This window comes from Lithobates pipiens, unplaced genomic scaffold (assembly GCF_037356315.1).
Source record: "Lithobates pipiens isolate NorthernLeopardFrog02 unplaced genomic scaffold, aLitPip1_a1.2 Scaffold_8, whole genome shotgun sequence".
NCBI classification, from domain to species: domain Eukaryota; kingdom Metazoa; phylum Chordata; class Amphibia; order Anura; family Ranidae; genus Lithobates; species Lithobates pipiens.
The window spans coordinates 429,284,705-429,298,382 of record NW_027507903.1 but is presented as its reverse complement, the minus strand read 5'-3'; positions in this window follow the sequence as shown (position 1 = coordinate 429,298,382).

Genomic DNA, 13,678 nt, shown 5'->3' with positions numbered 1-13,678 from the left:
TTAATAAAAATGTGGTCAAGGACTCTTTAGCTGAGCTAATGCACTCATCTCCATCGCAACAGGGCATAGCTAGCAGGCAGGTTCACCCTTCGGAGTCAACCCTACCAGGGCCATCAACCGTGGGTCCTGCAGTAGCCACATCAGGGCCACTTTCCCCAACCACAGGATATCATCGGCTGGGAGGAGACGGAGGAAGAAAGCTATGTCCTTTTTCCCATTTTTAAAGCATCTTATAGAGAGGGAATGGAAGTAGACGGACAAATGCTTCTACTTAAACCGACTTCAAAAATTATACTCGTTAGCAGAGTCTGATTCCGTTCTCCTGGACACTCCTCCGGTGGTCGATGCTGCAGTGGTGCGCCTAGCAAAAAAATCACCCTGCCAATGGAGGACTCAGCCTCCTTTAAAGATCCGTTGGGTAGGCGCATCAACTCGGGCCTAAGGAAAGCCTACCAGGTGGCAGGAGGAGCCTCCAGGCCAGCTGTAGCATTAGCTTCCCTCTCTAATGCCATCAGGGTCTGGATTGAGAATATCGAGGTAGCCATTCATCAAGATGTACCTAAAGATGACATCATTAAAGCTCTGAAGGAGCTCAAATTATGCGCAGACTTCGTAGGGGAAGCAGCAATTGATGCGGTTAGGTATTCAGCTTGAGCAATGTTGCACACGATTATAGCCAAACGTGGTCTGTAGCTGAAACCTTGGGCAGCCGACGCAGCATCAAAACAAAACTGGTGCAAAATCCCCCTTGATGGGAAAGCTCTGTTTGGGGGTAGGCTGGAGAAGACAATCTCTCGAGTGACTGGGGGTAAATCAGGGTTACTTTCCCAGGGCAGGAGGGTTAGGCATTCTCGAGTTGTTTCTTCTAAATTTTAGTCCTCCAGGAACTTCTCAGTTGCGTCAAAGTAGAGACCCCAAGAAAAATTGGAGAAGTACTCAAGCCACTTTTCTGAAGTTAAACAAACAGAGGAGTCTCTCCAACCCCAAGGAGGCGACGAAAACTTTTTGACAGGAGGCCACTCCACCTTCCTCCAGTAGGGGCCAGGTTGAAGAGGTTTTCTGAAGTTTGGTCCAGCCTGTGCAAAGATTCCTGGGTGGTATCTACAGTCCATTTTGGTCATTTTTGAACATTCCTAGATCATCCCCACAAGACTCATTCATTCTGACGAAACAACCAGGTTTGCCTCAAAAGAAATATCTGTAATATCTTCACCTACTACAGGTTCAGCAAGCAGTAATCCCTGTCCCTCCTTCTGGGAAATTTCGCAGGATTCTATTCTCCTCTTTTCCTTATCCCCAAAAAGAGTGGAGAATGGAGACCAGTAGTGGATTTGAAGAGATTAATTCATTTGGACTCTTTCAAAATAGAATCCTTACAAACTATCATCCAGATGGTCCAACCCAGAGACTGGATGATCTCGCTAGACTTGCAAGACACCTATTTTCATGTCCCCATTCTCCCTGCCTTTCAGAGATTTCTAAGGGTGCTGGTGGGTCCCATATACCTCCAGTTCCAGTGTCTTTGTTTCGGTCTGTGCACATCCCCAAGAATTTTCTCGAAGGTGTTAATCGCAGTCTTGGCTCCCCTCAGGGAAAGAGGACTGTGAGTCTTTCACATTTTTGACGACATCCTACTGCTAGACCCCAGTCCAACCAAGCTTCTGGAACACAGGAAGATTCTCCTTTCCACCCTGAAGGAGTTTGGGTGGTTGGTGAATACAGAAAAGAGTCTCCTGACTCCAACCCAGTTAATGATCTACCTTGGCGCTCTTTTCAACACCTCAATCAGAACAGTGCATCTCCCCCCCCCCCAGAAAGGAACGGCAATTGTACAAAAAATGTGTCACATAAGAACACTTTCTCAATGATCAGCCTCAGATTGTTTAAGTCTAATCAGGATCATGTCATCCTGTATCCCGATGCTTCCCTGGGCTCATTGGCATCTGAGGATTTTTCAAGTGGGCTTCCTGGCTCAGTGGAGGAGGAAGTCACTGTGTCAACAAATTTTGATCTCAGTGTCCATGAGGAGGAGTCTCCTCTGGTGGTCAAAGAAGGACTTAATCTCAAGACCTCATCTTCTTCAATGCCCCTCCTGAACCATCCTTACCACCAATGCGAGTTTGATGGGTTGGGGAGCACACTGCGATCACCTTGCAGTACAAGGAAGGTGGGATTTTCCCATGAAGGGGGTAGTCTCCAATGTCTTGGAATTACGGGCAGTCTATCTAGCCCTAGTGAATCTGGGAGAACATCTACACTAGAAGCAAGTCCTAGTACGCATGGACAACAAAGCAGCAGTGTTGTGTATCCAAAGACAAGGGGGAACACACAGCATCCCTTTACTAAGGGAAGTGGAGCCTATTATGTTGTGGGCAGAGGGAAATCTGCTAGATCTGAAGGCGATCTACCTTGCGGGCCATCTGAACAAAGAGCAGTAGATGCCCTCTCGAGCCCGTGGCATTGCAAAACAGCTTATGCATTCCCTCCCAAGCCCTTGATCTCAAAGTTTCTGCTCGGGTTGATGAAGGAACCAGTCAGTGTGGTGGCAATTCTCCCTTACTGGCTGAGGAGGCTGTGGTTCTCCTGGGCAATGGGCCTCAGTACGTGTCATCCGTTCAAGATTCCGGTGCTTCCTCAATTCCTCTCCCAAGGGAGATTTGTGCATCCAGCTCCTCACAAGCTGAATCTGCATGTTTGGATATTGAAAGGGAGAAATTACAGTCCTTAGGTTGCTCTGCTAATGTGATCTGGACTCTTTTGAAGGCCAGAAAACCCTGCACGAATTATGTTTATTCAAAAATCTGGAATAAGTTCAAATTATTTGTAGCTGTAGTTGTTAGGATCCTACAATGCCATCCACTGCACTTCTCTTGGATTTTCTACAAGCCGGCCTGGACCTTGGTCTCAGTCTCAGTTGTTCACTTATGGTTCAGGTGGCGGCTATATCAGCAGCCACCCAAAAAAGGGCAGAAGACTTGCTCATCATTCAATTCTTCAGGGCAGTCAAAAATCCGGCCTCCAGTAAAATATACTTTTTCTGCTTGGAATCTGCCCTTTGTCCTGGACTGTCTGATGTCTCAGACTTTCGTCCCAATACAATCCACTTATCTATGGAACCTGACACTCAAAACGGCCTTTCTGATTGCAGTGACTTCAGGAAAAAGGACCTCAGAATTGCAAGCTTTGGGGGCAGAGGATGAACACATCTTTATTTCTGGATAGGGTGGAACTGCGGACAGTACAGGGGTTTGTCCCAAAAGTCTCTTGTTGGTCTACTCTCTCAGAAGCTTGGGTATATCCTACCTTTACGGATCCACTCTCAGGTTCACTACAAGAACTGGACATTTCCAAGGTGCTAAGATGCTACCTGCAAGCCACAAGTCTCTTTAGAATATCAAACAAATTGTTCATACTTCCTTGGGGCAGGAATAGAGGGAAGGAAGCCGCATCAAGAACTATCACCTCCTGGATTTGCAAGCTGATCCAAAAGGTGTATAGGGCTAAAGGGATGGATTCTCCAGCAGTGAAAGCCCACTCAATGAGGGCAGTCTCTTCATCATGGGCAGCAAGGGCTAATGTCTCTCTAGAAACCATTTGCAAAGTAGCCACTTGTTTATCCCCAAACATGTTCATGAGGCACTACAGGATTGATCCAGGGGCGCTCACTTCAGTGGAGTTTGGAAAAAGGGGGGGTCAGTCAGCTCTCGTAATTTTCCTTTCCTGGTGCCTATCCATGGCAGCACACATGCCCTCCCATGGTATTTGACAAAATAGGAGAAAACTATTGGGGTGTATGGCTGTCACTTTGTGCAGGGACTGTTGTAAACACAGGAAACATGCGCCACTTTACAGGCATACTATAGACTCCCCGCAGGTATGAAATTTAAAGGAATATTTCACTTTTATTGTTTCACTTTAAGCATTATTAAAATCACTGCTCCCCAAAAAATGCCAGTTTTTAAAACTTTTTTTTTTGCATTGATCCAAGTCCCCAAACACTTTTTATGACAATAACTTGCATTCTGTATAAGCCTTTAAATTAAATTAATTAATTAAATTAGCAGTTTTGATTTTTCATGTTCGTGTCCCATAGACTTTAACAGTGTTCGTGTATTCAAACAAAATTTTTTTTGCCTGTTCGCATTTTCTGCTGCGTTTGGCTCATCCATATTGAACTGTTTACCACATCCTCCAGGTCGTTTATGAATAAAATAAATAGGATTGGTCCCAGCAAAGGACCCTGGGGGACCCCACTACCCACCTCTGACCATTCTGAGTACTCCCCATTTATCACCACTCTCTGAACTCGCCCTTGTAGCCAGTTTTTAATCCATGTACTCACCCTATGATCCATGCCAACGGACCTTATTTTGTACAGTAAACGTTTATGGGAAACTGTGTCAAATGCTTTTGCAAAATCCAGATACACCACGGGCCTTCCTTTATCCAGATGGTAACTCACCTCCTCATAAAAGTATAATAGATTGGTTTGGCTAGAACGATTCTTCATGACTCAATGCTAAATACTGCTAATGATACCGCTCTTGTTACTAAAATTTTGTATATAGTCCCTTATCATCCCCTCTAAGTGCTTGCATACTATTGATGTTAGGCTAACTGGTCTGTAATCACCTGGTTTCCAATCACCTGGTACCATTCCAGTCAATAGCCTGTCAGTAAAAATTAGGAACAATGGTCTGGCAATTACTTGACTGAGTTCCCTAAGTACCCCTGGATGCAAACCGTCTTGTCCTGGTGATTTAGTAATGTTATGTTTCCCAAGTCTAATTTTAATTCTGCCCTCTGTTAACCATGGAGGTGCTTCCTGTTATGTGTCATAAGGATAAACACTGCAGTTTTGGTTACTGTAGCACCCCGATTCTCTCAAAGACTGAGGAGAAGAATAAATTCAATACCTTCGCCATCTCCAAGTAGTTCACAACAAACCTGGCAGGAAGGCCCCTGAACGGGAACACTCATGACATGTAACTGCAATGTGTAGCAGAGCAGGTTTCAGGTGTGCCGACCGCATCTGTCTTGGAGGATGGAATGTGGCCTGGCCGGTCCGAAACCAAATGGGGAGGTCTCCAGATAGATGGTATGTCCCTATTCTTTAAATGGAAAATCAGTGCAGCGCTAATCATGTAAAAATATATAAAACTGTATATGAATATGATTGAAGTAATTCATATAGTGTAGCGCTGGGATTTTTGCCACATAAATGCTATAAAATAATGTAATGCTATAAGATTAGTATTCGGCTCCCTCTAGTGGCCAGAACATTTATGCTTCTTCTGAATTAAAGTTTTATTTGTGAAAAGCTTCACCTACCCACAGTGTTCACTTACCTATAGGCTAAGTGACAGAACTGCATGCTGGGTAGGAAATAAAAGGCCCAGCACGGTCATCTTCTTTCTCTTCTACCTGGGACGTGAGACCTGCCTACAAGGACCTGTGGGTGTGCGTCTGGAAGAGCCGCGGCCTGCTTGGCACAGAACGAAATCTGAGCCACCGAAGAGTGTTTTACCACAGCATGCTGGAGCAGCAGCATGACCAGACAGCAGAATCCAGAACACTTGATGGAGCCAACCAAGGGTCCCGGTTATCTTGTAGAGCGGTACAGTGTGATGGTACTGGCTGACAGCAGGACGGAGAGAACCAGAGTAGAGTAATCGATCTACCCAGGCCTGGAGTGGTGAGAGGGCTGTTACTCAAAGATTCATATAACACTTAAACCACATGTTACAGACTAAACCAGTGTGTTGCTGAGTTCTGCAGTTCCACAAAGCGTCCTCACATAGACTGTGCTTAACTAGGCCCAAAAGCCTGCCTTTCTTTAACTATTGAGTGACAGTCCAGTTAACCTGCCATAGGAGAGGAGTTACGAGTGTGTTACCTGACCAAGTTTCAGTTACTCATCATTCTAAGGCCGCGTACACACGGGCGGACTGTTCGTCCAACTTTGTCCGCTGAACAGTGTTTCAGCGGACAGTCCGCTCGTGTGTGGGCTTCAGCGGACAGTTTCAGTGGACAGTCTGACGAACAAAGTTTTTTGGAATTTCCGTAAGACTGTCCGCTGAAACTTGGTTTGAGCGGACAGTCCGCTCGTGTGTAGGCTTGTTCGGCAAACTAAGTCTCGCGCATGCTCAGAAAGAATTTACACGGCGAAGGTTGCATTGCAGTGTATCGGACGCCGAATTTCTCGTCCCGTCGTACGTGCCGTTCACGTCATCGCGCAAGTTTTCAGCGGACTGTTCGTTCGTCGTGTGTGGTCAAGTCCGCTCATGCAAATTTTGAACGGACTGTTTGTCAAACTGTTTGACGAACCTAGTTGGGCGGACAGTCCGCCCGTGTGTACGCGGCCTTACTCTACTTTGCCCTCTGCTTACACATTGGATTACAAACACTGCAGTTTACTGAGCTAGCTGAAGAAAGAAGACGAGACTTATCATTCAGTATAAGGCCTTTTATCCTGCAGTGTGCACAGGGGGAGTTATTGCAATCTAGGGGGAGCCCTTGAGCATATGTATCATAACATACTGATATTCAGTGTGGTATAGCAGACTATGAGTTGTGTGGGTTTGCGTGGTTGTACTGGAAGTGGGAAAGTGCCCAGTGTTATGGTTTTGCCACCCTGAGCACCAGTCCCACTTGGAGACACGCCTGCACGCAGTATTTAGTATATCCTCGGGTCTGAATGTTTGACTGCCTTATTTTTATTATATGTTCTGATCTTGCATATCACCATTAGTACTGTGCTACATTGTATATTACCATTGTTACTGTGTTCATGATTTTGAAGTCAGTTTCCAGTAAAATTACCAGTTGGTTAAAGCACGATTGGTGTGAGATTGTTTCCTATCTTTACAGCAAGAGGAGCTCAGGTAACGGTAAAAATACAATATTTGATACTATAGTTGGGTTGTTGTTGCCATTGGGTTTTGCATCAATAGCACTATACAACTGTGTCAAGGGGGAGCAAGAGCAGAGTACAAGCCCAAATAATTACCAGCAGCTCCTTCGGGGGTAAGTGCTATATAGTATACTAAACATAATGGTAATAGCAAAAATCCAAAAATAAAGTGCAAAAAGTGTTATGAGAAAATCTATGTGTCAAATGTTGAAAACGCAAATGGATCGATTAAGTAACATTCATATATACTTGATAGTGACAAATAAAAATAGAAAGAGAATACATCAAGTGACTTTAACACATGCCCACAATTGTTGTCATCCAGGAAGTAATCTGTGAATACAAGCATGCTGTGTCACAGGTCTTTGTTTTTTCCTCTCTGGATGCATGTGCTAATCGAGTGATGCTGAGAGGATCTTTCCACCTCTGTTTTACAGGCCCACGCTGCCTGTAAAACAGTTTCACATTGAGCATATAGTGAAGCTTGCAAGGGCCGCTCAGTGTGTGTTTCCTCTACCCTACCAGTGCTGCCTATCAGTGCCCATCAGTGCTGCCAATCAGTACCACCTGTCAGTGCTAGTGCTGCCTATCAGTGCAAATCAGTGCCAATCAGTAGTGCGAATCAGTGCTGCCTATCAGTGCTCATCAGAGCTGCCTATTAGTGCCCATCAGTGCTGACAATTAGTGCCCATCAGTGCTGCCAATCAGTGCCACTAAATGCTGCCAATTAGTGCCTGTGAGTGCCGCCCATCAGTGTGGCCAATCAGTGCCACCAAGCAGTGCCTATTAGTGCCGATCAGTGCTGTCAATGAGTGCCCATCAGTGCTGCCAACAAGTGTCACCTATCAGTGGCCATCAGTGCTACCAATCAGTGGTGCCTATCAGTGCTAATCGGTGCTCATCAGTGCACTGAGTGCAGGGATGGAGAGATGAACTCAGCAGCCAGGCACATTGTCCATGGGGGGTCGGGCCTTGTGGGGCACAACTGAAATCTGTTGTTTATTAATTCCACATGCAATACACATTAACTTCAAGTGCAACAACTTTTTAGTTGAGAGGTTCACACTATTATCGCACTTTGGAATTTTTATTTTTTAGATTGTTATACTTAATTCGATACGTTTTAGTTACTATTATAATGTGAATTTTTGCACTTGAAGTTAATTTTCCACCACCCTTGCTAAGTCCCTGTCTTTATGGACCTTACTTTGTGCACTGATGCACAGTCATGTTGGAACAGGAAGAGGTCCTCCCCAAACAGTTGAGAGTATGAAATTGTCCAAAAGGTCTTGGTTTGCTGACGCCTTAAGAGTTCCTTTCACTGGAACTAAGGGGCCAAGCCCAACCCCTTGAAAAAAAAACCTACACCTTAATCCCCCCTCCACCAAATGATTTGGGCAAGTGCACAAAGCAAGGTCCATAAAGACATGGATGAGCAAGTTTGGGGTGGAGGAACTTGACTGGTCTGCACAGAGTCCTGACCTCAACCCGATAGAACACCTTTGGGAGGAATTAGAATGGAGACTGCAAACCAGGCCTTCTCCTCCAACATCAGTGCCTGACCTCACAAATGCGCTTCTGGAAGAATGGTCAAACATTCCCATAGGCACACTCTTAAACCTTGTGGACAGCCTTCCCAGGAGAGTTGAAGCTATTATAGCTGCAAAAGGTGGGCCAACTCAATATTGAACCCTATGGACTAAGACTGGGATGCCATTAAAGTTCATGTGCGTGTAAAGGCAGGCGTCCCAGTACTTTTGACAATGTATTGTGTATATAGATATACACACATGTGTGTTAGAGCTTTGGGGTGCACACCCTAATGCAATAGGCAGCGCATGACCATGCCTATGCCACTAGGGATTTGCCAATTTGGTCAACATGTTCCGGTAAGCCTCAGTATGTCCCAGTGGTGGTGGACCCTTCTAGAGTGGGTACCCCTCAGACCCCTCAGGGCAGTAGCAACTGTTTTTTTTTCTTTTAGGGGGGCGGAAAACAAGCACCCCCCCTACCGGCGTCAGGCGGCTCGGCACTGACAGCAACCCCTCTCCTCCCCAGGCAGCATGGAGCGCCACGGACACCAAACTGCCCCTCCAGGAGGCTGGTGGCGCGGCACTGGCAACCCCCCCGCGGGTGGCCAGCAGTCAGGAACCTACCCGAACTAGGGCTGGTAGGCTGTGGTATCCTCTCCTCCTCTCCCGGGATGCGGGCAGTGGCTCCGGTGTCCGCTCCTCCCATAGCTTCCTCAACCGTATCTCCTCTCTGTTCCTCCATCCTAAGTGCTAGGCATCTAATAGGATCGCCAGACACTTTGGCCAATCAGGGACCAGGTCTCATGGCCTGCTTCCTGATTGGCAGCGAGGAACTTTGTGAAAATAGCAAAAATGTATTAGCTATCATCACACAACAGGATGGGATTGGGGAGCAGTGCACCTCTCGCTCTAATCAGGTGCTTCAAACCCCCCCCCCTCCCATTGGCGCCCTGATAAGTAGATCAGGGGGCTGGACGCACGGACAGGGGGGTGGCGCCCGTGCGCCCTCTATGGACAGACCACCACTGCCTCACGGTGTCTTTGTGACTCATTCATTATTTTCGGATCATCATTTTGTCTTATTATACTTATTTGGACTTTTTTGGAACTTTTTTTTATTCTTTTGGATTACACATTCCCCCAGCTCATACACATTATGGGCATGTGCTAAAGCCACTTGATTTAAGATCATAGACATTTATTATTTTTCAATTTTTATTTGTGTCACTATTGTTAATCGATCCATTTGTGTTTTGAGCATTTGACACGCAGATTTTCTCATAACACTTTTTGCACTTTATAATTTTGCTATTAACATTGTGTTTAGTATACTATATGAATTTATTCAATCATATTCATATACAATTTTATATATTTACAGTGCCTTGAAAAAGTATTCATACCCTTTGACATTTTCTACATTTTGTCATGTTACATCCAAAAATGTAAATGTATTTTATTGGGATTTTATGTGATAGACCAACACAAAGTGGCACATAATTGTGAAGTGGAAGGAAAATGATAAATGGTTTTCAATTTTTTTTACAAATAGATATGTGAAAAGCGTGGCGTGCATTTGTATTCAGCCCCTCTGAGTTAATACTTTGTAGAACCACCTTTCTCTGCAATTAAAGCTGCAAGTCTATTTGGGGGATGTCTCTACCAGCTTTGCACATCTAGAGAGTGACATTTTCGCCCATTCTTCTTTGCAAAACAGCTCAAGCTCTGTCAGATTGGTTGGAGAGCTTCTGTGAACAGCAATTTTCACATGTCTTGCCACAGATTCTCAATTGGATTTAGGTCTGGACTTTGACTGGGCCATTCTAACACATGAATATGCTTTGATCTAAACCATTCCATTGTAGCTCTGGCTGTATGTTTAGGGTCGTTGTCCTGCTGAAAGGTGAACCTCTGCCTCAGTCTCAAGTGTTTTGCAGACTCTAACAGGTTTTCTTCTAAGATTGCCCTGTAATTTCCTTTCAACTCTGACCAGCTTCCATATACCTGCTGAAGAAAAGATCCCCTCAACATGATGCAGCCACCGCCATGTTTCACGATAGGGATGGTGTGTTCAGGGTAATGTATAGTGTTAGTTTTCCCTGTCAAACATAACAATTTGCTTTTAGGCCAAAAAGTACAATTTTGGTCTGATTTGACCAGAGCACCTTCTTCCACATGTTTGCTGTGTCCCCACATGGCTTCTTGCAAACTGCAAACTGAACTTCTTATGGCTTTCTTTCAACAATGGCATTCTTCTTGCCACTCTTCCATAAAGGCCAGATTCATGGAGTGCATGATTAATAGTTTCCCTGTGGACAGATTCTCCCACCTAAGCTGCGGATCTCTGCAGCTCCTTCAGAGTTACCATGGGCCTCTTGGCTGCTTCTCTGATTAAAGCTCTCCTTGCCCAGCCTGTCAGTTTAGGTGGACGGCCATGTCTTGGGAGGTTTGCAGTTGTGCCATACTCTTTCCATTTTTGGATGATGGATTGAACAGTGCTCCGTGAGATGTTCAAAGCTTGGGATATAAAATTATAACCTAATTCTGCTTTAAACTTCTCCACAACTTTATCCCTGACCTATCTGGTGTGTTTCTTGGCCTTCATGATGCTGTTTGTTCAGTAAGGTTATTTAACACACCTCTGAGGGCTTCACAGAACAGCTGTATTTATACTGAGATTAAATTACACACAGGTGGACTCTATTTACTAATTAGGGACTTCTGGAAGCAATTGGTCACACTAGATTTTAGTTAGGGGTATCAGAGTAAAGGGGGCTAAATACAAATGTGCGCCACACTTTTCAGATATTTTGTTTGCAAAAAATTGGAAAACCATTTATCATTTTCCTTCCACTTCACAATTATGTACTACTTTGTGTTGGTCTATCACATAAAATCCCAATAAAATACATTTACGTTTTTGATTGTAACATGACAAAAGGTGGAAAATTTCAAGAGGTATGAATACTTTTTCAAGGTACTGTATGCGATTAGTGCTGCACTGATTTTCCATTTACCTTATACACATACAGTCATGCTCAAAAGTTTGCATACCCTGGCAGAAATTTTAAAATTTTGGCATTAATATTGAAAATATGACTGATCATGCCAAAAAAACGGTCTTTTATTTAAGGATAGCAAACACATAAAGCCATTTAATATCACATTTTTGGGTAATTTTTAAATCATAATAACAGAAATCACCCAAATAGCCCTGATAAAAATGTACATACTCTGGAATGTTTGGCCTTTGTACAGACACAGAAGGTGGCACACACAGGTTAAAATGGCAATTAAAGGTTAATTTCCCCCATTTGTGGATTTTTAAATCACAATTAGTGTCTGTGTATAAATAGTCAATGAGTTTGTTAGGTCCCACATGGATGCACTAAGGAGGTAGAAAAGAACAGTCAAAAGACCTGCGTAACAAGGTAATGAAACTTTACAAAGCTGGAAAAGGATATAAAAAGATATCCAAAGCCTTGAAAATGCCAGTCAGTACTGTTTAATCACTTATTAAGAAGTGGAAAATTGTGGGGTTCTCTTGATACCAAGCCAAGGTCAGGTAAACAAAGAAGGATTGCAGCCACAACTGACAGAAGAATTGCTCAGGATACAAAGAAAAACCCACAGGTAACGGCAAGAGTCTAGCCTGATTAGTGCATCCACGTGAGAGCTAACAAACTCATTGACTATTTATACACAGACACTAATTGTGATTTAAAAAGCTACAAATGTGGAAAATTAACCTTTAATTGCTATTTTAACCTGTGTGTGCCACCTTTTGTGTTTACAAGGCCAAACATTCCAGGGTATGTAATCTTTTTATCAGGGCCATTTGGGTGATTTCTGTTAGTTTTTTTAATCCTTTTTAAATCATAATGATATGTGATAATAAATACATTCAAGTAATTGCTCAATTTAAATAAAAGACAGTTTTTTGGCATGTTCAGTCATATTTTCAAATATCAATGCCAAAATTTCTGCCAAGGTATGCAAACTTTTGAGCACAACGATATTGTCCTTTGTATTGCTGGCTGCTTTTCATTGGGATATAAGCGCAGTATTTTTTCTTTATTTTTGTCCCTGTTTTTTCCCTACACTGAAGATCTCCCTGCTGCTACTCATTATCCCTGTCAGATGGGTGACTTTTCCCTACACTACCCACATGTTAAATGTGCAACAAGCATGGGAGCCAGGGCCTTAAATGGGCTCTGTCTGACCCAAGATGGCTGCTAGATTCACATAGGGCTGTAGCATGCAATTGCATTCCCCAGTGAGCCAGGAAACCATAGAGGAACCATGTTCCTTTTTACTTCCTCTCTCCCTGCAGTGCTGCTGTAGTTGAGCGCCACCTGCAGTGGAGAAAGTAGACTGCACCTGCCTACAAGTGAGTGGCACCGGGTCTTTTCCTTCCTTTGGAATCACCACAACAGTTGCTCAGAGAGTATCTGTAGGAAATGAGTGATCTTAAAGGATAAAACTGAAGTAATGCACAAATGGATGGGCCAAAAGGTGGGTATGCTTTTAATAATATGATACTGTAATGTTGTTGAGGCCTAGGACTTTATGAGGTTTATAGTCTTTCAAGGCACTCAACCATTCCTCTGCTGTAATAATCTCTTCCATGGGGTAGAGCGTCCGCTCACCCTCTGCTTCCTAACACTGATCACCAAGGATTTTCGAGGTGAGACAGAGGGGGTCCCACTTCTACAGGGAGAGCATCCCAGCTTCCCAGAGACCGGTGAGAGGGCTATTCGTCCATTTCTGATAATGTTAGCAGGGACTGAGCCACTTAGAGCAGAACACCAAGTGTTCGCCATAGCGCATACATACTGCACTCTATGCCGCACTTATTCCAAACTTAGACTGCACCTATACCAACCCTATACCACATTATACCAAACCTTTACATATCTACCTCGCACCTGTGTTGAGACTATACCATACCTATACTGTACCTATACTGCATGCAGGTTAACTGGGATTGCTGTTAAGTGACCCAATGCTCTTAAAGGGTCCTAAGGTTAGCCGGCAGGAAAACATTCCAAAGGACTGCCCCTACAATAATAATTATTCAGCAAGTCCCCTTTGTTCCTCAGCCCCCTCCTCTACCATTTCCTTTTCATTTGAACAGTGCATATCCAGTCAGTCTAGGCCTAGCATCACAGCCATAAATGTGCTCTGGCAGTATAGTTCCCACACTGCTACACTTGAGGTGGCCTTGCTACTG